This window comes from Monodon monoceros, unplaced genomic scaffold (genome assembly GCF_005190385.1).
Source record: "Monodon monoceros isolate NGI ecotype Baffin Bay Population unplaced genomic scaffold, NGI_Narwhal_1 Super_Scaffold_14, whole genome shotgun sequence".
NCBI lineage: Eukaryota > Metazoa > Chordata > Mammalia > Artiodactyla > Monodontidae > Monodon > Monodon monoceros.
The window spans coordinates 71,699,520-71,722,916 of record NW_021703770.1 but is presented as its reverse complement, the minus strand read 5'-3'; the positions used below and the strand labels follow the sequence as shown (position 1 = coordinate 71,722,916).

Below are 23,397 nucleotides of genomic sequence, written 5' to 3'. Positions count from 1 at the left end.
ATATATGTGCCACATCTTCTTTATCCATTCATCTGTTGATGGACATTTAGGTTGCTTCCATGTCCTGGCTATTGTAAATAGAGCTGCAATGAACATTTTGGTACATGACTCTTTTTGAATTAGGGTTTTCTCAGGGTACATGCCCAGTAGTGGGATTGCTGGGTCATATGGTAATTCTATTTTTAGTTTTTTAAGGAACCTCCATACTGTTCTCCACAGTGGCTGTATCAATTTACATTCCCACCAACAGTGCAAGAGGGTTCCCTTTTCTCCACACCTTCTCCAGCATTTATTGTTTGTAGATTTTTAAGAAAAACTTTTAAAAAGCATTGTGACTACTATTCTGAAAAGTCTGCAACAAAATTTGTACTCCAGTTTTTCTTTTTTACATATCGAAGATTGGTTACTATGCTTTTTCAAATAATTAAAGTTCTTTGTCTTGATCTAAAGAATCATGAAGCAACATAGAAAATATACATCTACCCATTTCAAACTGCTCTGAGATGAAGTAACACTTCAGAATACCTGCCCAGTTTTTGCTGGTACCAGAACAGATGTTTTTTTCCTAGGGCAACTTTGCATACACAAAAACAATAATTAAAGGGGATACAGTGTGTGTACGCGCACACACACAGGTTTATTATCTCCGTGTTTTACATGCTAAAACGGTGACTCACACACAAAAAAATAACAAGGAAAATGAATCATACATCAGAGTGTCTACTAAAACAGATTCCCATGAGGATGCTGGCAACAGAACAGGCCTGAATTAAAACTGTTTCTGTACTTAAAATTTCACAGTTCTAAAAGTCGTTTCTCTAAGAGCTGTGAAGTTTTACAACACTTACCTGCGTCAATAATTCTTTCATATTTAAGTTAAAACTCAAGCATATACTTTGCAAATTAAGGGCAAGTGCCATCATACTCAAAGCTTTATTCTCCTTCATGCTAATCATAAAACACCATTAGTAAACAATTCAGAAAATGTCAACATTCGATTAAAACATGCTTTTCATATAGAGTAGATAGGTGGGTTGCAAAAGGAAATTTACCAGTAGTTAATACTTTACATGTATAAAATACAATAAAGCTTTGAATAATGCGAAAGAAATTATTTAACACGATAACATAACTGCAGTCAATTCTGAAGGGCAACAACACACTTAGAACGCTTCTTTGATCCTGTACGATAATGTGGACATTTTTACAGCATTCAATTTTTGTAGGTCTGTAAAATCGCTTATTAATGAAAGGAAAAAACATATCTTGCAGGTATACAAATGTAAGACAGCATTAAAAGTAGACTGTAGGCAGCGTTGGGGCAGGAGCTGTGTTAGTTTCAACATTCGCTATTGTTTCCCATAAAAGGAAGTCGAATTTTTGTTGAGTGAATGAAAATAATTAAAGCAGGACAAGTGCTTTCCAGCAAGGAAGTGAACTATAGGCTCAATCCCCACAGTAGACACAGGACAGAACACATATATCTAAGTTCAAGTAAAAAATAATACAGTGTGGATACAATTTGGTCCAACACACTAAATTAAGTCACTAGAAAGGGACTCCCTAAATCTAACAGCTATTTGTAAGGCCTTAGATTAAAACAAGAGGAACTGCAGGAAAAACTGTCTAAAATACTCGTTTTGTTTCAGAAAAGAAGCATCCTCTGATTGACCTCACTGCTGAGGAATCAACTAGTACAAGTGTATAATACCCGCTTGGTCCACATTCATTCCTAATAAAAATTTCTAAAGTGCAAACATGCCTGGAGCCTGCGTCCATGACTGGCATAGAGCAGGAAGGATGGCTGGATGGTTAGGTAGTTAGAGAGGCTGCTGATGCCGCAAGGGGACAGGAAGGAGAAGGGCGCCCGCCCAGAAGCAGGAGACATGGCAAAGAGCGGGGCTGCACCTGACCTGACCCATCCAAGTTGTAAGCAGGTACCCAAATGACTCATACCCGGAATACCCAAAATGACAGAACTTATCTTCCTACGGTAGATGTCGTTAACTGATATCAATCAACTATAAGGATGCCTTTTTAGAATTACTGTATGTGATATTTTCAACTTTTGAGCAATTCATTAAAAGGCAGTTCTAGGACAACACTTTTGAAACTTACCATGCAGTTTAGCCTTACAATATTTAGAAAGGCTTATATTTAATATACAAATACTGAAAGCCAACAGAGACGTGAAAGGAGTGGCAGACCTATTTGTTTTTAGGAACCAAGAGGAAAAAGTCAATGAATTCCAAAGTGGAATCAACAAATTCCAACGTTAGTTCTCTTATCTGCACGACAAGGAGGTTCCTTTGGGGGCCACCTGGAGCCTGGGTGTGGTTGTTTATTTCATTTTCTAGCGTCCCCAGAAAAATGAAGAGACAATCTGATGAAGACGGATTATTCAAACACATTTCATCTTTCAATTCAGAAATGTTTTCCTTGGTTAATTATTTTACGGAGCAAAAATGTCACGTTAGGTTATAAAGTTTTTCTTCTCTTTTAAAAGCTCTTTTAAGGATCCGTAACTGAGAAGTTAGGCATTTCCTTTTAACTCCTATGTGGGAGATTTTTCCTCCTATGGTTGTATATTCATTTCAAAATAAAAAAACCTGAAAACTACAGATGGGTGGTATACCAGGGTATTTTCATCCTCTTCACATGGGCAATTAGTATTTGCAAACAGGAAATGAGAGCAGAATGGTGCAAAAGAAATGATGCCAGAGAGGGACAGAGAGAGAGAGAGAGACAGAGAGAGCACAAAGAATCGCAATTACATCTGAATACAAAGTAAGATTGCTTAATCACACGTTAACTATTTTTAGAGGTTTTCCTCTTTTTTCTTTTTGTATAAAGCATTTCCAAAATACTGGTGCTCAGGCTAGGATTATAAGGTAGGCAGCTCGCAGTTCAGCTAATCTGAAAACTGCATGTGTCCCAAATTATGATGAGTTGTTTTTATGTTTTTCTTACCACTGACCCCTTAAATTACTGGGGCTTTAAGAAAAACGCTTGACACCAACTATAAAAATGTTCACACTGAAGGACCCCAAACATTTGGAGGGCGTGCCTCTGTTCATAAATGGCTAACTGCCTAATGCTATTAAAATCGCAGATAGAGCATCTCCCAGGCCTCAAGTTTGACCTTCCCAAGCACACACACTCAGTCTGTCTCTACCTATACATTTAACAGGAGGCAGAGATAGCGCACCATAAAACAAGAGGGGCGAGGAAAGAAAGTTTCACCTAGTTACAAAAGCTCATGCAAAGAACTAGTTTCAAGCCATCTCAAAGTCAAGTGCACTTTAAACGTAGGCCCGTGCGGTGGTACACGAGACAAGGCATAACTGTTGTGAGGTGTGTGTGTGTGTGTAAAATCTTCGGGAGCACCAGACAACGTAAGGACAGAGGAACCCACACCCAGGGGAGGCTCTACGTGTGCCATCACCCTGTCCTCCCCGAGCTGCACCCGTGTGACTGTCCAGGGCAAGACCACTTCTACTGATTCCCACAGAGTTGAAGGTGAATGGGATCCGCTCTGGGCAAGACTGTCAGGTCAGGGGACCTGTGCCCTCCCCCCAGCTGTGTCACAATCAGAAGAGAACCGAGAATTATATCCCTTGACCGATTTTACTTGAGTGAGGATAAACTTTTTCCAGAATGAAGTTTTTCAGAGCTCTACCTCTCTGAGCTTTTTACCTCTAACATGGATTGTAAAACTCATGTTTCAATTACCTGTCTCTCCCCCGGGACCGTAAATTCATCTGCAGGGAGACCGTCAGTCACCCCACATCCCTGGCATGGTGCCCTGGCCTGTGGTGACACTGGATGAGTATTTGTGGAACACACTATAATCCCTTTAAGGAATTTCAGGAATCAAAGCAAGCACGTAAACATGGTTTAGGGTTCTGGAAACCTCAAATGAGTTTAAAAGCAAGCTGAGAAGACAAACCCTATAGGATGAAGCCGTTAGTTCTGGCACAGGGGGTGGAAACCTAGGGGAGCACTGCAGCCCCTGGGAGGCCGTGGGTGTCTAAAGCTAGGGAGACGTGGGCACGTCCACTCACAGGCCCGCGGGGGACCCGACGGGCGGGGAGGCACCCCCTGGGCGGCACTCAGTTGGCCTGGATTTTCAGAACGTTTCTGCTGTCAAATGTTCTGCTCCATAGCTCAGCGAGCACATGGAAACTGTACTCGTTATGACTTATTGTCGGGAAATGAATGGTTTTATGGGAAAGAAAAAGGAACAAAGTAAAGTTCAAAATCTTTAAAGAGGATGTTCTTCCTGTGATATTAAATGGGGGGGTGAAAACTGAAGATGGCAGAGAAAATGTTTGACTAGTTACAGATACAAGAGAAATGAAAAAGGAGAGAATCTGCATAAACAGAGTTGGCTAAGTAAAAGTAATGAAAACATTTTTTCTTTCTCTAACTGCTCAAAAACAGCTTCATTCCAAGAGAGTGTAAAAACTACAAGGAAATAGAAAAAGAAAAAACTCCATAACCCGTAACACTAAAAAACCATGAACATCTTCATATATAATTAAAGAATACTTACAACATACGAACAACTAACAGTCTATTCTGACTTGATTCTCATGCTTACTCTTCACAGTGTGCTGAGATTAGAGGATTTCAACCAGCTCAGTTTATGGGCCTTTTATCCGGTCAGAACTCTGTCCCTCTGCACTGTGAGACCCTGTCTGGCTCTCAGCCTCGGTTGCATCCTCCTTTCCCGGGGTGCTGCCCGCCTGCCGTCGGTGGAGTTCAGGGCCTCGAGCCCATCCTCTGGCCCGGGCCCAGGTTCCTAAACCTCCATCCTGTATTTGAGGTCCCACTGACAAACTTACCTGGTACCAAATCCACGTGTGCCTGGATTTCCAAGTATCGCTACACCTCGATCTGTGCCACTGAGCTGCACCTTACAGGCTGGGAAATCTAGAAGCCCGAGTTGTCCTCTTTCCGACAAGGCCAGCAACCTGCTGCTGTCCCACTGAGGTCCTCGTTCTAGCATCTGCCACATCCCAGCCAGCGGAATGAGCTCCCACCTGCCCAGAGTTAACCAGACCCTTCCCAGTGGACAGAAAGAGATACAGTGGTACCACGGGATAATCTATCACGCTGGGCAAGACTCGGAGAGGGAAGAGCTTAAGAGTTTATCTGCGGGTGATTTGGGGAACATGGACCAATAGCTTTTGCAGCAGCTCTGCGTTTTGTGCACAAGGTAAGGAAAAAGTGCTCGTTGCCACGATTCCAATCCTTCCGTTAGACTCTGTAACTATTAACGAAGTCCTGTTAAACATGATACATTTTGATGGACCTTAAAATAGTAAGTGGCATGCTTATTATGTGGCAGGCTTTTCAAAGCTTTTCATGTCATATCTTAGATTATTGAGAAGCTGGAATAAGTGATCACTTTGAAAGCCATGCCATATAATGATAAAAGCCACCTACCTGGGGCCCTGCTCCAAACTCTAGCAAGGCAACCTTATTAATAGACCATCACAGAATGAAGCATTCTGGGTGCCAAATACGGTCAAGGCAGCACCAAGAGGCAACCTAAAAAGAAAAGAAGAGTTAGTTTGAAATTCCAAAAGTCAGACCCAGCTTGGTTAATGGCATATGAACCAAATTGGTTTTTTTAATTCATTATCACTTATTCACATCTTTATACTTCATTGGAAAATCTATCTCAAATTCTGTTAGGAACAAATGTGAAGCAAATAAAATATTTACAGTATGTTGAAAAATGAAAAGTAAACAAATCAATATCCCTAGATTTATATACTTCCCCTCAAATCACAATGAAATTATCTGGGTTGTTTGTATTTTTATTTGGTAAAATATTATTCCAAGTTTACTGCTGCTTCTCAAAATTGCTGCTTATTTTCTTCATTTATACTCTAAACACATCCATGATTTCCTTTGTAACACAGTTTTGAGAAAAACCTCTTGGGTTGTGTATTTTGTTCTGAATAACAGGTGAGGGAGAAATCCTGCTGGACGAGTGTTTCCCTCAGGCTGTGTGTTCACAGGGAGGGGTGCAAACCACGAGCACCCCGAAGAAGAGGCTGAACAAGGAGAGGGGCGACCGCCCAGCTGCTGAGCTGCTCTTCACGATGAGGCCACCACTGGTTTTAAAGTGAATTCGCAGGTGGCAAGCAAGTCCATCTTCAACACAAAGAAAACCCCAAATGAATTGTGAAGCACCCAATGTGTGCTCGTCCTGAGATCCTTATGTTGTGCAGGTGATGAAGACCTACACCTGCAGGCGCTGACCAGGAAAGAAAGGAGCCCCAGGAGCTCTGTGCAGAAACCACGTGCTTCACTTCCCCGGACCCGGGGTCAGCGTGCAGCCACATGTGACCACCCCTCCAGTAAGACAGACAGCTGACACCAACGTGATAACTGTTACTAGCCTCTATCCCATGTGGCACCGATCTGAATCACTGGGGATGCAAACACACGGGCCCCTGTTCTCGAGGTGCACAGGAGCTGCAGCTACAGGAAAGACGCCTATGTCAGGGCAAGCAGCGTGACGGTTAAAGTAAAAGCTGCCCTAAGGCGGTATTAGGGTGACCACTCGACAGCAAAAGCAATATTGTATGGTATAAACAAGTGACAGAAGATCAGAAAAGGAGAAGAATACTGTGGACTTTTGCCCTGAAGGATGTACAACACAGATGGGAAACGGGGTGTGGGGAGCATGCCAGTTAGCCAGGACTCAGAGGTCACCCCTGCGGATTACAGAGTCCAAGGTGACCCGTGCCGCACAGTTACAGCCCGTCCTAAGGGTTCAGATGCGAAAAGTGCAGGGACTGTCGCGCTCATGTACTAGCGATGAGAAGCAAGTGTGAGACAGCGAAGGGGTCCACGGCACTGAGAACAAGTACGGGGGAGGTGCAGGGGCGGGGACTTCAATGGGATGCAGGAAACGTGCTGGATGAGCACACAGCACAGAGCTGAAAACCAGCAAGAAGAAGCCTGTCCCAGAGAGAGGCCGCCTGTGAGCCGACAGTGTTGACAAAGGACATGCGGGGCGGGGGGGTGGGGGGGGTGGCAGAGCTGGCTGAGTCGCCTCCTGTCACTCAGGGCCAACCCCGTTACCGGTCGGCTCACGGTGGAGCCTCCTGACCACCACGGTAGGACCAAACCAGGCCATTTAGAGGCCGAGTGGCAGGCAGAGCGTCGAGAAGGAAGGAAAAGGTGGCACAACCCACAAAAAGACAGAGCTGCTAAGGGTTCCGGAGCGCCCCTGCCATTGCTGCACAGAGGTCACCACTCAGGCGTGAGGACACCAGCCTCCAGCAAGGAAGAGCGCGGGGCGGGGCGGGCGGTGAGAGGCCGGGGCCGGGAGGACGGGACGCACCTCCACGTGGGTGCCAGCGGAGGGCCAGCAAGGGACTTGCAGCGAGGAGGAGAAAAACGGTAGGGCGCTGGTTAGAGGCGGCGTCGGGGTGCCTGGTGGGAGAGAGCAGAGAACGCTGCGGGGCTGAGGATACAGAGGCAGCGGAGAAACGGAGACAAGGCAAACCACGGCCGAGAAAACGGCCACGCTTTCCTCGTACATGATTGCAGACCTAAGAGAGATGCGCACTCACCAGGCAAGTTTTTTCTGGTGAAAGGGGTAAGCGATGTAAGGAGTTTGCTTAACTTGGCCAGCGTCCACAGAGCCCAGCGAGAGGGGTGCATCTGGTAAGGAGGCAGGGAGAGCAAGGCGCTTGGCCTGGGGACAGCAGCCGAGGTTAGAGGGACCCTGCGGAGGACAAGAGAGGGGTGTCCAGGGGCATCCCTGAGGCTTTCACAGAAACACACTTGCCATAAAAAATTAAATTTCTTAAGATACAAGGACGTGATGCACAGCACAGGGCATAGAACCAATATTTCATAATAACTTGAAATAGATTATAATCTATAAAAATATCGAATCACTGTTACATACCTGAAACCAATACAACATTGTAAATCAACTATACTTCAAAAGATGATTTTAAAATTAATTGAAAAAATTAAGTGTCTTAGTTATTGCTGTTGGGAGTGTAAACCATTGAAACTTTTCTGGAATACACTGTGGAAATAGGTAGTCAAAGCTAAGCGTACATGTATGGTGACCTGATAAATCATTTCTAAAAGTATAAGGAAAAAAGCCGAGAAACGAAGATTTAAGTACAGGCATATTTTAAGAATAAAAGTTGATAATGTCTAATAAAAGGGGTAAAGTAGCATATGTCTATATGATAGGATAACTACACAGCCATTAAAAACATGCATTTAAAAAACATTAAGTCACATGATTAAACACTGATATAACACTAAAATTTTTAAAAGCAGGACATGGAATATACTCTGATTCCAATTTTGTAAAGTCACACTTAGAACTACTCCGCCCCACTCCGCCACAATACCTTTAAATGTACCTCGGTAAGTTATTAAAAAATTAGCAAGATGTAGGCTTTATACTCTTCCGTATTTTACAAATGTCTTACTTTTATAATTAGAAAATATCTTTTTACAAAAAAAAAAGAGGTTTTTTTTGGGGAAAAAAAAGAACTTGGATCCATACCTCAGTCCATATACAAATGGATCATGGACACAAACTTAAAGCCCAAAACTATAAAAATGCGAAGAGGAAACAAAGATAAACATCTTGTGACATTCAGTCAGTCAAATATTCCTTGGTTACAATACTAAAAGCACGACCCATAAAATAACAAATTGATAAATTAGATTCCATCAGACTTTAAAACTGCTCTTCAAAAGGCAATGTTAAGAGAATGAAAAGACAAGCCACTAGAAGACTAGAAGAAAAACTTTGCTAAGCATGTGTAAAGAAGTTGTATTCAGGCTATACAGAGAACTTCCAAAACTCAACAATAATAAAACAACCCAGTTAAAACATGGGCAAAATATGTGAATCGACATTTCACCAATAAAGATAATGGATGACAAATAAGCACATTAAAAGATGTGCACCATCACTGGTCATTAGGGAAATGCAAATCATACCACAAGGAGATGCTTTCTACACACTAGAATGACTACAATTAAAAAAAAAAAAAAAAAAAAAAAAGGACTTCCCTGGTGTCGCAGTGGTTGGGAATCTGCCTGCCAATGCAGGGGACACGGGTTCCATCCCTGGTCTGGGAAGATCCCACATGCCACAGAGCAATAAGCCCGTGCACCACAACTACTGAGCCCGTGCTCTAAAGCCCGCAAGCCACAACTACTGAGCCCATGTGCCACAACTACTGAAGCCCGCGCACCTACAGCCCATGCTCCACAGCAAGAGAAGCCACCGCACCGCAACCAAGAGTAGACCCCGCTCACCGCAACTAGAGAAAGCCCGCACGCAGCAACGAAGACCCAACGCAGCCAAAAACCAAAGAAAAAGTGACCGTCTGATTGTATCAACTGCTGGTGAGTATGTGAGACAAGTCTAACTCATACCGGCAAGAAGGTAAAAATGTACAATCACTTTTTAAAAGCTTGGCGGTTTCTTAAAAAGTTAAGTACGTGACACAGCCATTTCACACCTAAGTATTTACCCAGGAGATGTGAGAACAGATGTCTATACAAAGATTTATACATGCATATTCATAGCAGCCTTATTTGTAACAGTAAAAAACGAGATACAACCCAAATGTCCCTCAGTGTGTGAATGGATAATCAAGCTGTAACAGGTTCATGCAACAGACTAATAACCAGCAATGAAAAGGAATATACTACTGATACACACAGTAACATGGATGAACCTCAGAATAACCACGCGGAGTGAAAGAAATCAGGCAGAAACAAAGAGGACATATTGCGTGACTCCATTTATACATGATTCTAGGAAATACAAGCTAATCTGTAGTGACGGGAAACAGCTCAGTAGTTATTGGGGACTGGGTGGGATCGGGGGGCATCACTCACAAAGGGACATGAGCAAACTTTTGGGAATGACGGTTATGTTCACTATGTTGGTTGTGGTGATGGTATCAGGGATGTATGTCGCAACCTGGCAAACTGTACACTTTAAATATGTGCGGTTTATTAAATATCAATTATACTTCAATGAAGTTATGAAAAAGGCCAAGTTTTCGTACTGAGAGAAACTTAAAATTTATGAGGCCAAGAAACAAAATCTTCTTATGAATTTACTGAAGTTCGCAAAAAAAAAAAAAAAAACCCACGTTTCTGTGAGATGATAAAACTCATGACTAAATCCTTTATGAGGGTTATGACTCAAAATGGCTAAAATCTTTTCTCCCCATGCGGAGGGGGAAAAAAAAAAAAGATGAGCGGGCTACTGGCCTAACTGTAGGGGCACACTGACTCCTTACTAGAAAGGATAGATGTCGAGGCAGTTTTTAGAGCCACATTCTCAGCTGCCGCCCTTGGAGGAGGCCAGCGCAGCTCACCTGTCCCTTACACACTGGCACATCACACTCCGTGATTTAAAGGCTCCAGGAATACACTGTAACTGGAACTGAGACCTACAAATAATAAACAGTTCTGGGATAGGTTCCATTTATCAAATACCAAAGGAAGTACTCACTGGAGAGTTTCACTTCAGCCTGGGTACAGATCTTTTAAATATGTTAATTAGTGGTAGCCTTAAAAATGAAAAGTGTCGTGCTGACTAGTAGGCCTGCCTCTGAGTCATTAAAAAATTAAAGTGACTGTTGAGCCAAGACAACAGAAGTATGAGTAAGAATTAGCCAAGCCTGGGCAGGTATGGCAGGTAGGGAGTTGGACACTGTTGGTGGATCTGGATAACTTCAGGCAATTGGTTATTTTTGGAGCCAAGAGTGACAGAGACAGAACGAAGCTGGAGATGGTGGAGGAGTCCTGTACGACTCATGTTATCGAGGGCTGAACATTTTAAATTATTCTCATGGGGCTTCCCTGGTGGCTCAGTGGTTGAGAGTCCGCCTGCCGTTGCAGGGGACGTGGGTTCGTGTCCCGGTCTGGGAAGATCCCACATGCCGCGGAGTGGCTGGGCCCGTGAGCCATGGCCACTGAGCCTGCGCGTCTGGAGCCTGTGCTCCGCAACAGGAGAGGCCGCAGCGGTGAGAGGCCCGCGTACCGCAAAAAAAAAAAAAAAAAAATTATTCTCATGATTTACAAATTCTCCTAAATGTAGGTGCCTGAATAATGTGCTCCCCACACCCCCATCCCCAGCCACGTTTTTAGATTATGCGCCAAACAGCCAACCTTTCTGTGTCATGTTGCCTTCCGAAACAGAATTAAGTGGTGATTTTCCTATCAACTTTTTTAGGTTAGCATTTTTTTTTTTTTTTTTTAAAGAAGTGTGACCTTGACCCTGCAATCCCACTCCAGGGCATATATCCAGAGAAAAACATGATCCAAAAGGATACATGCACCCCAATGTTCATTGCAGCACTGTTTACAATAGCCAAGACATGGAAGCAACCTAAGTGTCCATCGACAGAGGAGTGGATAAAGAAGATGTGGTACATATATACAATGGAATACTACTCAGCCATAAAAAAAGAACGAAATAATGCCATTTGCAGCAACGTGGATGGACCTAGAGATTGTAATACTGAGTGAAGTAAGTCAGACAGGGAAAGAGAAATATCATATGACATCGCTTATATGCGGAATCTAAAAAGAATGAATTTATTTATAAAACACAAACAGACTCACAGACTTAGAGTGAACTTCTGGTTACCAGGGGAGACGGATGGGGGGAAGGGATAGTTAGGGAGTTTGGGATTGGCATGTACGCATGGCTATATTTAAAATGGATACCCAACAAGGACCTACTGTAGAGCACAGGGAACTCTGCTCAATGTTATGTGGCAGCCTGGATGGGAGGGGAGTTTGGGAGAGAGTGGATACATGTATATGTATGGCCAAGTCGCTTTGCTGTGCACCTGAAACTCTCACAACATTGGTAATCGGCTCTACTCCCACATAAAATAAAAAGTTAAAAAAAAAAAGAAATGTGACCTTCCTCAATTATAAACTCACTTTAGCCTTTGCAGTGTTTGCTGATAGGTAATTAACAAAAAGGGAGGCCTTACACGGTTCAGAGCCAGAGTATGGGGAACAGTGGCACAGAGGCAAAGGACTTGCTTTTTGAGAATCAGAACTGGGTTTGAATCCTGCCGGACCCTTACCTAAGTGTAATTTCGGACAATTTAGTGTCTCTGCAGGATGGGGATGAACGCCGTGCGGTCCTGTGAGAATTCACCAAGGGGACGTACCTGAGGTCTCTAGCAGGGCTCTCAGGGCTCAAAATGCAAAACTCTCCTATTCGGTGGGTGACTCAGGAGTTAGTGATGCCCCCAAACGACCAGACGTGCACTTGAAAATAAGGGTTCTTTTTTTTTTTTTTTTCTTTTCTGGCACAGGCTCCTACATAGAATCACAGCCAACAGAATCTTTGAAGGACAGACAAGTGCAGGACTCCAAGTGAAGAACACTAACCCGTCACATGTGACGTGAGATTCATATTTGGTGAAGCAGTGTACTTTTGATCGTCTCGTCTCTGTGAGAGGAGTGGAGTGTAGCCTAAATCTCATGGTGGTCATGGGCACAGATAATCCCATATCACTGATAAACAAAACCAATCTGCATGGAGCCAGCAGTCACTTTGCGAGTTGTGTTGAACGGCATTTCAGGGAATATGTGACTGCTGACCTTCCGGGGATGGTGGACTGACCCCTGCTTGTGGCTGAACTGTGGTCAAAGATTCTAATGTGGAAACATGACGATTACTAAAAATCAGAGAAAACAGCTACTTTATCAAAGTACGTAGTAAACCAACATTCCACACTGTGAATGCTGCAGCGTGGGAATGTCCCTGTCACATGGCATCTCGAATCCGTCCCCTCCCCTCATTCTGCTGAAACCGAAGCAGGGTTGGCAAGGGTTTGGGAACTGAATGCAGTGCTGCAGAGCCAGGCGGGTGGAGGGATTAGAAAGGGAGGGAAGACTCAGGAGGAGATGGCAGTCCACATGTACTCAGGGAAGGCTGACCCCAGCAAGGAGGCTGCTCCAGCAGACAGGAACTCCCCCTAGCTTCAAACAAGCAACTCGTGATCTCTGAGGTTTCTAAGTGATCATACGTGCATTCCTCTCACACTCCTGCTCATCCCGTGCAGAGGAAATGTTTCGAAACACTAGATGTAATTTTAACTCAGTAATTTACACTGGGCCCACCTTGTCAAGCTCCCTCCAGCAAAAATGCAGTGTTTGCCAAATTTATCTACAGGTACCTGTCACAACTCTGGACTTGCCTGTTTTCTTTTTATTTTTAAAAACTTTACTGGCATTGATGGAGTGGGAGTTTTGGATGAGCAGATGCAAACTATGATATACAGGATGGATAAACAACAAGGTCCTACTCTATAGCACAGGGAACTCTATTCAGTATCCTATAATAAACTGTAATGGAAAAGAATATGAAAAAGAATATATATGTGCATAACTGAATCACTTTACCGTCCAGCAGAAATGTACACAACGCTGTAAATCAACTCGACTTCAATAAATTAAAAAAGCCAAAAACTTCACTGGCACTGATCCTGAACATGATGGAGTGATGATATAGAGACCTGAGTACGTATTTCTTCGTGTATTAACCTATGCAACATTAACATGCCTTGTGGCCTTTCTGAACCTTAATATCTTTAACTGTAAAGAGAACACAGTCAATTCTTGATTAAGTGGGATAACTGAGAAGTAGGGTCACAAGTGGCCAAAGAAAATCATGAAGAAAACAAAGTTAGTCACAACGGCACACTGACTGGTGGTCCTTTTGCTTTTTAAACTGAAACCTACTTGGATAATATAAAACTAGGGGTCAATCCACGCCGGAGGCAAGGGGAAAAAGGGGCTTTGGGGGTAGTAACAAAAAGAGCAAAGAGACTCCTGGTTCTGTCTCCAGTATCTTCTACGGGGTCCCAGCGAAGGCCGCAGGGTAAGCACCCTCAGAGCTGAGATCTTGCCTTTTCTTATCTGCTTCCATATGCCTCCTACCTAGAAGAGTGGATGCACAAAGGAGGTGCTCAAATATTTGCTGAACGAATAGGAGGAGGAAGAGAAGAAGAGAAGGAGGGAAGCCTTCCCTCCTGTTGGCCACATGGACCTGTGAAGGAACACGGTGGTCCACCCTCCATGACTGCCTTTGTGAATGACGACGAATAGGTTGAATGCTTTAAATCTGAAAACTCTCTCGGGTCTCCCTCGGGGCCCAGCAGCCAAGAGCACCTGCTGTCTGTCTTGGCTTGGCCCAAGCTCCCCGACACCAGGATGCTGCAGTCACTGTGCCACCTGGTGGTCATGCCTAGAAATCTCGTCTTCCTCCATAGAGGAGGGCAGTCCCCCCACCTGCACGGAGGGGGGAACGGGATGTCCGAACACACTTACCGATAAATACGCACGACTGTACATAAACTGGACAACTAATAAGGACCTACGGCAGAGCACGGGGAACTCTACTCAACACTCTGTAATGACCTATACGGGCAAAGAATCTAAAAGAGAGTGGCTGTGTGTATATGTAGAACTGATTCACTTTGCTGTACAGCAGAAACTATCACAACGTTGTACATCAACTATACTCCAATAAAAATGATTTTAAAAATGTAAAAAAAAATAATGTCTCTAAAAAAAAAAACACTGGGGGTGAGAGAGGTGAGGTGTGGGCCTGTCGAGTGTGGCTGGAGAGGCTGGAGTGTGGCCCAGAGCGGGGAGCAGGACAGGGGACAGCGCCCGGCCTGGGGAGAAGGGGCTACGGGGAGGCGTGGTCACTGCTTTTTGCCTGGAGCCAATGGTACCTTAGGGAAAGGCAAGGCTAGGAGGAGACCAGGAGGTTATGAAGGGCCTGCGCTTTAGGAAGCCGAGTAGGTGAGGGAAAGGCAGGCTTGTGATTACGGGGTCAAGGGGACCAGCTGTGAGCCCTTGGGTGAATGACTTACCATTTCCCAGCTTGGGTTTCCTCAAATGAAAAGTGAGATAATTAAACCCTACAGGGTTATGGGGAATAAGTGATGTCGTGTGTAGAGCACATACCGCAGTGACCAGCACTCAGTAAGGGCTACACTATCCATGTTAAGAAACAGCCGATCAGGTGAAGACCTTGAACGGCAGCTTATCTGACAGACGAGGGAGAAGCCGCAAAGGCTCCGAAGGGCAGGTGAGGACAGAGCGGAGGCCCAGCAGGAAGGCCACTTACAACACAGGGCTTCGAGGAGGGACTCCTCCTTTACAGGATGGACGGAAGAGGGTGGCCCGCAGAGGGAACGTCCTTGAATAGGAGGAAAAACCAGGAAGACAGTGATTCATGCAGACAGTGGTCAAGGTAAGGACCACATCCTACTCCCTTTTGTGTGAGTGATACGCAGGCTTTTAGTAAAATCTTGGGAAGAACTATGTCAGGGGATGGAGGAACCGAGATGGATCACTGAGGTTGAGGAATCAGCTGAACCTGAGAAGTCCGAGACTCCCAGCACGTATTGCTCTTTGGAGAAATGGCACCAGCTGGAGGGCGAGGGGTAGAAAAAGAGAGAGAACCTTCCGTCACCACGTGTTGCTTGTTTTTACAACAGCAGAGGCTTGACGCGTTAAGGGCTGACAGGAAGGACCAGGTAGAGAAGGAAAGGCTGAGAGAAAGAACAACGGATGAGAGGGGATGGCACCCAGAACACAAGAATACACAGGAGGGGGCTTCCCTGGTGGCGCGGTGGTTGAGAGTCCGCCTGCCGATGCAGATGCAGGGGACATGGGTTCGTGCCCCGGTCTGGGAAGATCCCACATGCCGCGGAGCGGCTGGGCCCGTGAGCCATGGCCGCTGAGCCTGCGCGTCCGGAGCCTGTGCTCCGCAACGGGAGAGGCCACAACAGTGAGAGGCCCGTGTACCGCAAAAAAAAAAAAAAAAAAAAAGAATACACAGGAGTACGGGGTGTGTACAGACGCCAGACCGGGACACCCGGGTGCAGGCAGAGGACAGAAGGGACAGAAACTAGGGCTGCTGCATGAAGAGGGGACCCCGGGGCACAGTCTGCAAGGAGGAGCGGGCGCCGGCCACGTGGGCAAAGGAGGCGAGAACGTGCCCGACGACCAGCCAGCAGAGGACACGGCCTTTCAAAACATCCCAACGCAGATTATGTTGAAGTTGTTTCTGAAGATTATACTGATGCTCAGTTTCCCCCGTGTGGTTCTGCCTCCGTGTGGACGTATCAAGCCCTTTGCCACGGAAGAGCCCCAGGCAACGCCCATCAGTCCCAAGGTGCCCGATTCCTTTAGAACAGTGAGGGGAACCCGTCAACGTGAGCACGGGCACAGGAAACCAGGCTGCTGAGCCTGGGGAGCTGCGGCAGTTTGGTGCTGGGGGGCGCGACCCGGGGAGGGAGGGACAGTCCCGAGGCAGGGCTGGCCGTGGCCGCGCTGCGGCACCAAGTCACGGAGGGGCAGGCCTGGGGCTCCGCTGCCGCTTCAGGACGACTCTGCACTCACGTGCGGCCGCCCTTGAGTCACCTGGTCACAGAGGCCAGCGGTTCAAGGGCCAATGACACGTGTCAGAGCGCTATACAAACGGGAGGTATTCTTCGGAGGTGCTGTAATTTCAGAGCATCTTGATTAGGACGTTTGAATGTTTCTAAGACTTTAGACTTCTAACCGACGTCCCCCCAGATAGTAAAATGGCGAAAGGTACCGAAAGAGGTGCCAATCTGAATCCTTATGTTTTAGTAAAGGAATTGTCGGGTAACGTGAATAATTACTCCCTTAATTTATGTGTTTTGCAAATTCCGATTAATTCAGAGTTTGGCAGGTGAGTTTCTCCCCCCTCAGCTTCCCATGAGCTTGTAATATTAATACACAGTGATCTTTCATTTAAGCTGCAACATCCATGACCTAAAACAGAGGGGGAGCAAGAGAAAGAGAAGGAACACAGGTTCTGAACACCCAGAGTGATTGTTCCACATGCACGCGCATCACACACTTCATAACGGAGGTGGGCGCTGTGCCTGCCCTCACTCAGGGCCAATCTCTCAGGCAAAACCACAGCAGGTTGGGTGGCTGAGATTTTTGGCCCAGGGAAGATTAGCAGCCTCAGGTGTCAAAGGCAAATCAATGACGGCGGCAAGAGGGGACAGCTAAGTGGGGAAAAGATATGAAAGATAAATACACACGAGAGAAATAAAAAAGCATGGACGGTGGTCACGGCCACGCTGGGGAGGGCTGAGGAAATGCGCATTCCCACGGCAACTTCCAAAAGTCAAACTGGCCACGCGACTGCCGAGCAAAAGACGGCACTTATCATTTTCTCCACTCATTCATGCCTAAGAATTTATCTGAAGAAAATAACCTGAGACGCACATTACAATTTATGCACAAGACCATCCATCACTGCATTATGTGAAGACTAGAAATCAACTACCTGGCCGACCACAGGGACGACTAAGTAAAATATGGTGCTCATTCAAAGGATGCTTTGAATTCAAAGGTGCTCATTCAAAGGAGTCCAGCTTCTGAGGAATATGTAGGAGTAACATAAAAGTACACGGGAAATAACCTTTATACGGTGTTAGGATACAAAACAAGGAAGATCCCAATTCAGTTTACAAAAGTATTACACAGGTTGAAAGAAAAAAATACCAGAAGGAAATACCTGTTAATATTGAACCACATTTTTGACGATGTGAACGTCAATATTCCACCAGAAATAAGGGATCACATATCTAGATTTACCACACATATATCAATGTCATTCTTATTGCTTGTAGCACTTCATTCAAAATTTACTTCTTCCACATTCCAGCTTCCCCACTTTTCTTTCTAGGAGACTTCAACGTGTTTGGAGGCAAAAAGCAGAACCTGATTCTTACACAAAATGAGGGGCCACAGAAGCACGTCGAGTAACCCGACAGGGATGCAATTAGCAAAATCCAGACTTGTGGGAAACTCTACGGGACAAAACCAAAACCAAACCGAACTGAAAAACCCACTTCTTCAACAAGGAAATTTTAAGAGGTGGGGGGAAGGGAACAGGTAACCTGGAGGTCAAAATAGACTTGAGAGATATGTCAACTGATTATATAAACAGGCTTATTGGATTTGAATCATGCAAATTGTTAAAAAAAAAAAAAAAAACCTAAGAGACAACTGTGGAGATTTGAACACTAACTAGATATTTGATGATATGAAGGCATTATTGTTCTTTTGGGATGTGACAGTTGTATTGTGATTATATCTTTAAAAAGAGTCTGTACATTTTGTACATACCAAAAATATACAAGTGATATGAAATAACTTTGTATTAAATTAGTGGGCAGGAGAAGGGGTGGGTGTGGGTAGGAGGACCTAGTCACTGAGGTGATAACTGCTGAAACTGATTATGGGTAGGTGAGGATGCATTCTACTGTTCTCTCCACTTTTGATTTTTCAGTATTTTTGAAATACTCTATAATAAGAACTTGTACAAAAAAATCTCTGAAGGCAGCACTAAACTTAACCTCCACAGTAAGCCTATATGTGATATACTACAAACTCTGTGGGTGCTTAATAAAACCTGGCTGATGGTGACGAAGCCAGAAATGATTTACATGCAGTTTCTGACTCTCACAATTTCTGTGAAGGACGGAGTTCATGAGATCGTTTCTGAAATCCTGACACAGGGTCACAGGCCAACCAACCGTTCTACACACTCTACTGAAGCCAGACAATTACTGCTCGGAGTCTGAGAGGATGTAAAAGTAACAGGAACAAATACCTTTATTAGTCATGGCCTTTCAACTATGTACATTATTTTCTAGAAATAAATATTCTGGGAGAGGGTTTTCAACATTCAGGCTTTCAAGCAATCATTTAGCATACAATGACTGGGTCATTTTTAACTGTAATGAGGGTGGAGGACAAATCAGTCTAGCAAGATCTGAGAACTGTGTCGGGCCAGGAGGGGGCTGGACACATTGGCCCGAAGGTGGCAGGTGCCCCACAGGGGAAGGGCCCCGAGTCACAGCACAGGGGAGCACCTGCCGGGCTTGGCGATGGGGTGTGTGTGTGTGGTGCGTGTGCACAGACATGCTCACGCACGTGGAAGCCCCACGTGGCGAGGTCTGGGAAAGGAGGTGAAGGCACGAAGGTCTGCAGGAGAAAGGACGGCGGGATGGATGGAGGTGGCAGAGTCCAGCTTCCACCTGCTTGGTCTGGAGACTCTTGAACATCTCCACTGGCCGGAGAAAAAGAGCCAGTGGGGTGAACACATTTCCATGCTCAATGGGACAGGAAAAGAGATGGTGAGCCTTGGGCAGGAGAGCACAGCTGCTCGGCAGCCAAGAAAAGAGGGGATGAGGGGGCAGATATGGGGTTGGTGGTCAGGGAACAGGCTGCTGACAGGCAAGCCCGATAGACTCAATCTTCTCAGTGAACCTGGGCAGAGTTACCTAATGTCTATTATAAATTCTAATTAGCTCTCTATTAGACTATTAGCTATTAATAGGTTAGTATTAATTAGAACATAAAATAATAGATATTCCTATTCTATCAAATATTACAGTAGAATATAAATAAAAGGAAAACATGAATCATGCAATAAATTAATACTTGTCTATTACTAGACCATTGGACTCTTAGAGGTCCTAGTTCTATTAGAGGAACTATTATCGCTGTTACCATTGTCAGGTAGAATTTCGCAGAGCTGAGTCGACAGGGCCGATAGACAATGAGAACCGTTTGAGCACGTATCTGAACCAGGTCCTATGCTGAGTCTTTTCCGTGCATCCTCTCGTTTACTACTTGTACTTGGCTACTCCTCTGAGCCTCCTTTTCTCCCTCCTGGAACTCAAGGAGCTCAGCACCCATCTACGGCCTTGTGATGAGCCTGGAAGGAGTGGCCAGGTGTGAGCGCGCTGGCTGGAAGCGCGGAGGGAGCGCCTGGTAATGCCAGGTGATTGCTGCTGTTCCGAGTTCCCTACCTGGCTCTCCACGGGGCTCCCACAGAAGCTTCCAGGCTCCCTGGACCCCGTGATGAGATGGGAGCAGCACAGGGAGGTAGGTGGCGGGCGAGGCCCGCTGGGGAGGTGAGGGAGGCCTGGCTCGCGGTGGGGACAGGAGTCAAGCCGGGAGGGGCAGCCCCGAGGAGCGATGGGTGGGTGGGAAGCCGCGACCTGAGACTCCGCTTCGACTGTTTCAGCCCAGGAGCTGGCATCTCCCGAGGCTTCCCGCGCGCTCGCTGGGCAGAGGTGAGGGGCGATTTCATGACAAGCAAGACCCAGTTCCACGAATGGGCGACAAGGCCACCCGCCACTGCAAGTCCCAGCCAGCTGTGCACCAGGGCCGGAAGCCGGTAGCGAGCAGAGTCCCGGCCACAGCCATGGCGATCCTACTCCCGGACTCGGGAGAGGGTTGCGATGACACGCACGATACCCTCGGAGAAATGCAACTTGGATGGGAACGTGCGGCAGCATTCAGTCCTTTACTGAGGTTAAGGGCACTGAAGTCTGGCATTCCGTGTGCAGCTGTGACCTGAGGGCGGCCTGGCGTGAGCTCCGCACAGAGGCCAAGTGATAACGTCCGCTCAGAGATTCTCTCCAGGAAAACCCAGGGGGCGTCAGAACACGTCACCCCCGACCCGGGGGTGCGAGCGCAGCCACGGGAGGCGCGGGTGAGTTGCGTGTCTCCGTGACTCGGGGGGCTCTGTGCGCGCGCACGTGCTCTTCCTCAGCGGGTGTCTGTGCGCCTCTCCGCACACCATCTCTACGTGTGCATGCACGTGTATGCACGTGCGCCACGTGCCAGCTCCCTTTCGAATCTGTCTTGCTTTCCCAACTGGGGGCGTAGACACGTCTCTCCCGCTCTGGGTACGTGTGTGTCCCGCTCTCCTCTCTGGGCGTCTGTCTGTCTCCTGCAGGGTGTGTGTACGCGTCTCTCCCAGGCTCCGGGTGCCTCTGTGGGTGTCCAGCTCCTCCTGTGTATGAGGGTGAGTCTCCCTTCACATCCTGGTGTGAGTGTAACTCTTGCCACCTCCTGCCTGTCTGCGTGTGTCTCCCTTTCATCCCCCCAAGGTGAGCGACCCACCCCTTCCTGATCTGTCTACTGACCCCCCTTTCTGGGTGTCTCTCTCCCCCACCTTCCACCTTCTGGATGCGTGTCACTGCATCACCAGTCTCCCCCCAGCCCACCCCGTGGGAGCACGGATCTCTCCCTGCTGTGCGTCTGTCCCCTCCCTGGGCCTGAGCTGGTGTGCTCTCGCCTCCCTCCGTCTCTCCAGAAGTACAAACAATAATTTATAGACAGAGAGCAGCCCCGGTGTACGCGTCTCCCCTTGACCCTTGTGGCTCTGTGTGTGTGCCTCTCTCTGGGATTCTGGGTCTCCCCCAGTTCCGGGTGTGTGTGCATCCTCCCCCCAGTCTGTCGTCTGTCCTTCTCGGGGGTACGTGCACTTGTCTCTGCAGACCCACTACAAAGCTGGCCTGCTGGTGGCGGACAGGGGGTCTGTGTGTACGCGCCGGAAAGGCCCAGGCACGGGGGGGCGGGGCACCTGGCTCAGAGTCTGGCACGGTACCCGGCCTGCCAATCTGCTGACTCAGGAGGAGACAGGGCAAAGCGTCTTGTACACGGGCGTGGACGTGGACATGTCCCAGGAGCGGACGCTGGTGGAGAAGTGGGCACGGAGGGAGGAGAGGGGGCCCAGGGGAGCCCAGGGCCCGCGGAAACGACGGCAACTTGGGCCGGGCAGGGAAGAGAAGGCACCGTGCAAGCTGCCGGAGGAGCGGGGAGGGGGGGGGTGCACGACGCGTCTCCTGCTGCAGGAGGGCCGAGGGGGGACAAAAAGTACAAGGTGCCACTGGCTGTGGTACCTGGGGGCTACTGATGGATGCTCCCTCCAAACACAGCCTCCAATGGACGGGGCAGGGCAGCTCAAGGAGGAAGCGGTGAAGGGAACGGAGAGCGGAGGCCACTCTTCCAGGGAGCCTGGCAGCGACGGAAGGACGACGCAGGAGGGGGTGTGAGACGGCAGAGCGCTTCTAGGATATTCTGTTTCTGCCTGGGGAGGAAGGGTTGAACGCACCGTGTAGGTGGAAACCCCAGGATGGGAGAGGCGGGGGCAGGAACGAGGCGAGGGGCCCAGCCCGCCGCTAGGCCGACTCTCCCCAGGCCGAAGGCCACCAGTTCAGAGCCGGAGTTAATGAGGCCCCGGGCGGGGAGCCCAGGGGAACGTTAGGTGCCGGGAATCCGTGATGAGAGGGCTGAGTGAAGGGATAAGAACGGAGGCCCAGCGAAGAGATGTGACGTGATGGCTTTGCATCACCACAGACCCGGCTCTGACCCTCAGGGGTCGATCTCTCAACAGCGGAGATCTGGTCCACCCTGACCCCAGCTTCCCCTTCCACTTCATCTACCAGCGTTCTTTTCACTCACGACACGCTGGGCCCCCGTCACAGGGGAGCGCCCAGCGTGCGCTGCAGGCCGGCACCCTCATCATCCCCTCGTTCTTGGTTGTCCCCCCCACCACAGGCAACCCGACTCCCTGCGCCAGGACCACGTCTGTGCCAACTGAATCCTCCCACTGGCGGTAACTCCTCCTTCCCCTATGTGTCCACTTCGTTTTGTGTCTCTACGACAGAAGTACTAAGCCTACAACAGAAGTTCCAAATCAACGTGGAAAGGATGGTTTCCTGACCAGGGGCCTGAAAGAACGGTAGGGCCGTTCACAAAAGGACTGAAGTCTGAGTTGCCAGTAGTAGGGATGCTGAGTTTGAGATGCCAATCGTCCATGCCTGGTGGTTATGTCCAAGAGGCCCCTGAAAATCAAGGTCTGGAACTTGCTAGTGAGAATGGGCTTAGTGAGAGAGATCTGAGTCACCCTCCCAGCAGTGGACCACCACTTCAAGCCTGGATTATACTAACGTTTTTGTAATGCTAGTCTCACACCCACGGCCTCGATTCATTCTGGATTCTGAATCGACTTAGTTTTCCGAACACCCTTCCCTGCTCAAACAGCTGCAGTGCCTTCTAAGGCACAGAGCGCAGATGCCTCGGGCTGGCAGGCAAGGTGGCTCGCAGTCAGGCCGCAGCACACCTTTCCAGTCCCACTTGCGCTGCCCCCTAGCAAACCATCCTCTGCAGTCGGACTGGTGCTCTTGGAGACTGAGGACAACAAGCACACTGCTGCCTCCTACCCCCTGCTGAGACGACTCACTTCACTGGCGTGTCTGCCCTCCTTCCTGCCTATTCCTGACTTACGCCTTGTTCAAAGCCTACCTCAAGTGCCACCTCTCCCCCTCCCTTGAAGACCTGCAATTTTTACTGTCAATATTTTCAGTTGTCATGATACAGAATTACATTATTTATTGAACGGAAACTATTCAAACATGCAAAAAGAGAGGCTCATTCTGAAATCAGAAGGCTTTGCTGTAAATGTGTTTGAAAGCAAAAATT

At 47.4% G+C, this 23,397-nt stretch overlaps 1 protein-coding gene across 4 annotated transcripts in view; it reads right to left on the bottom strand.

Moving 5' to 3' along the window:
* The window catches only part of PLAG1 (PLAG1 zinc finger), a 46,871-nt gene that overhangs the window by 8,858 nt on the left and 14,616 nt on the right, over positions 1–23,397 (bottom strand). Inside the window, exon 1 of one of the 4 annotated variants that reach the window (XM_029223232.1) lies at positions 5,452–5,558. The exons of 2 other annotated variants lie outside the window; for them this stretch is intronic. The gene's annotated coding sequence lies outside the window, so the exon portion shown is untranslated. Of the gene's footprint in view, positions 1–5,451; positions 5,559–23,397 lie in introns of those variants that run through there. One more of the 4 variants, XM_029223233.1, reaches the window with a different exon arrangement.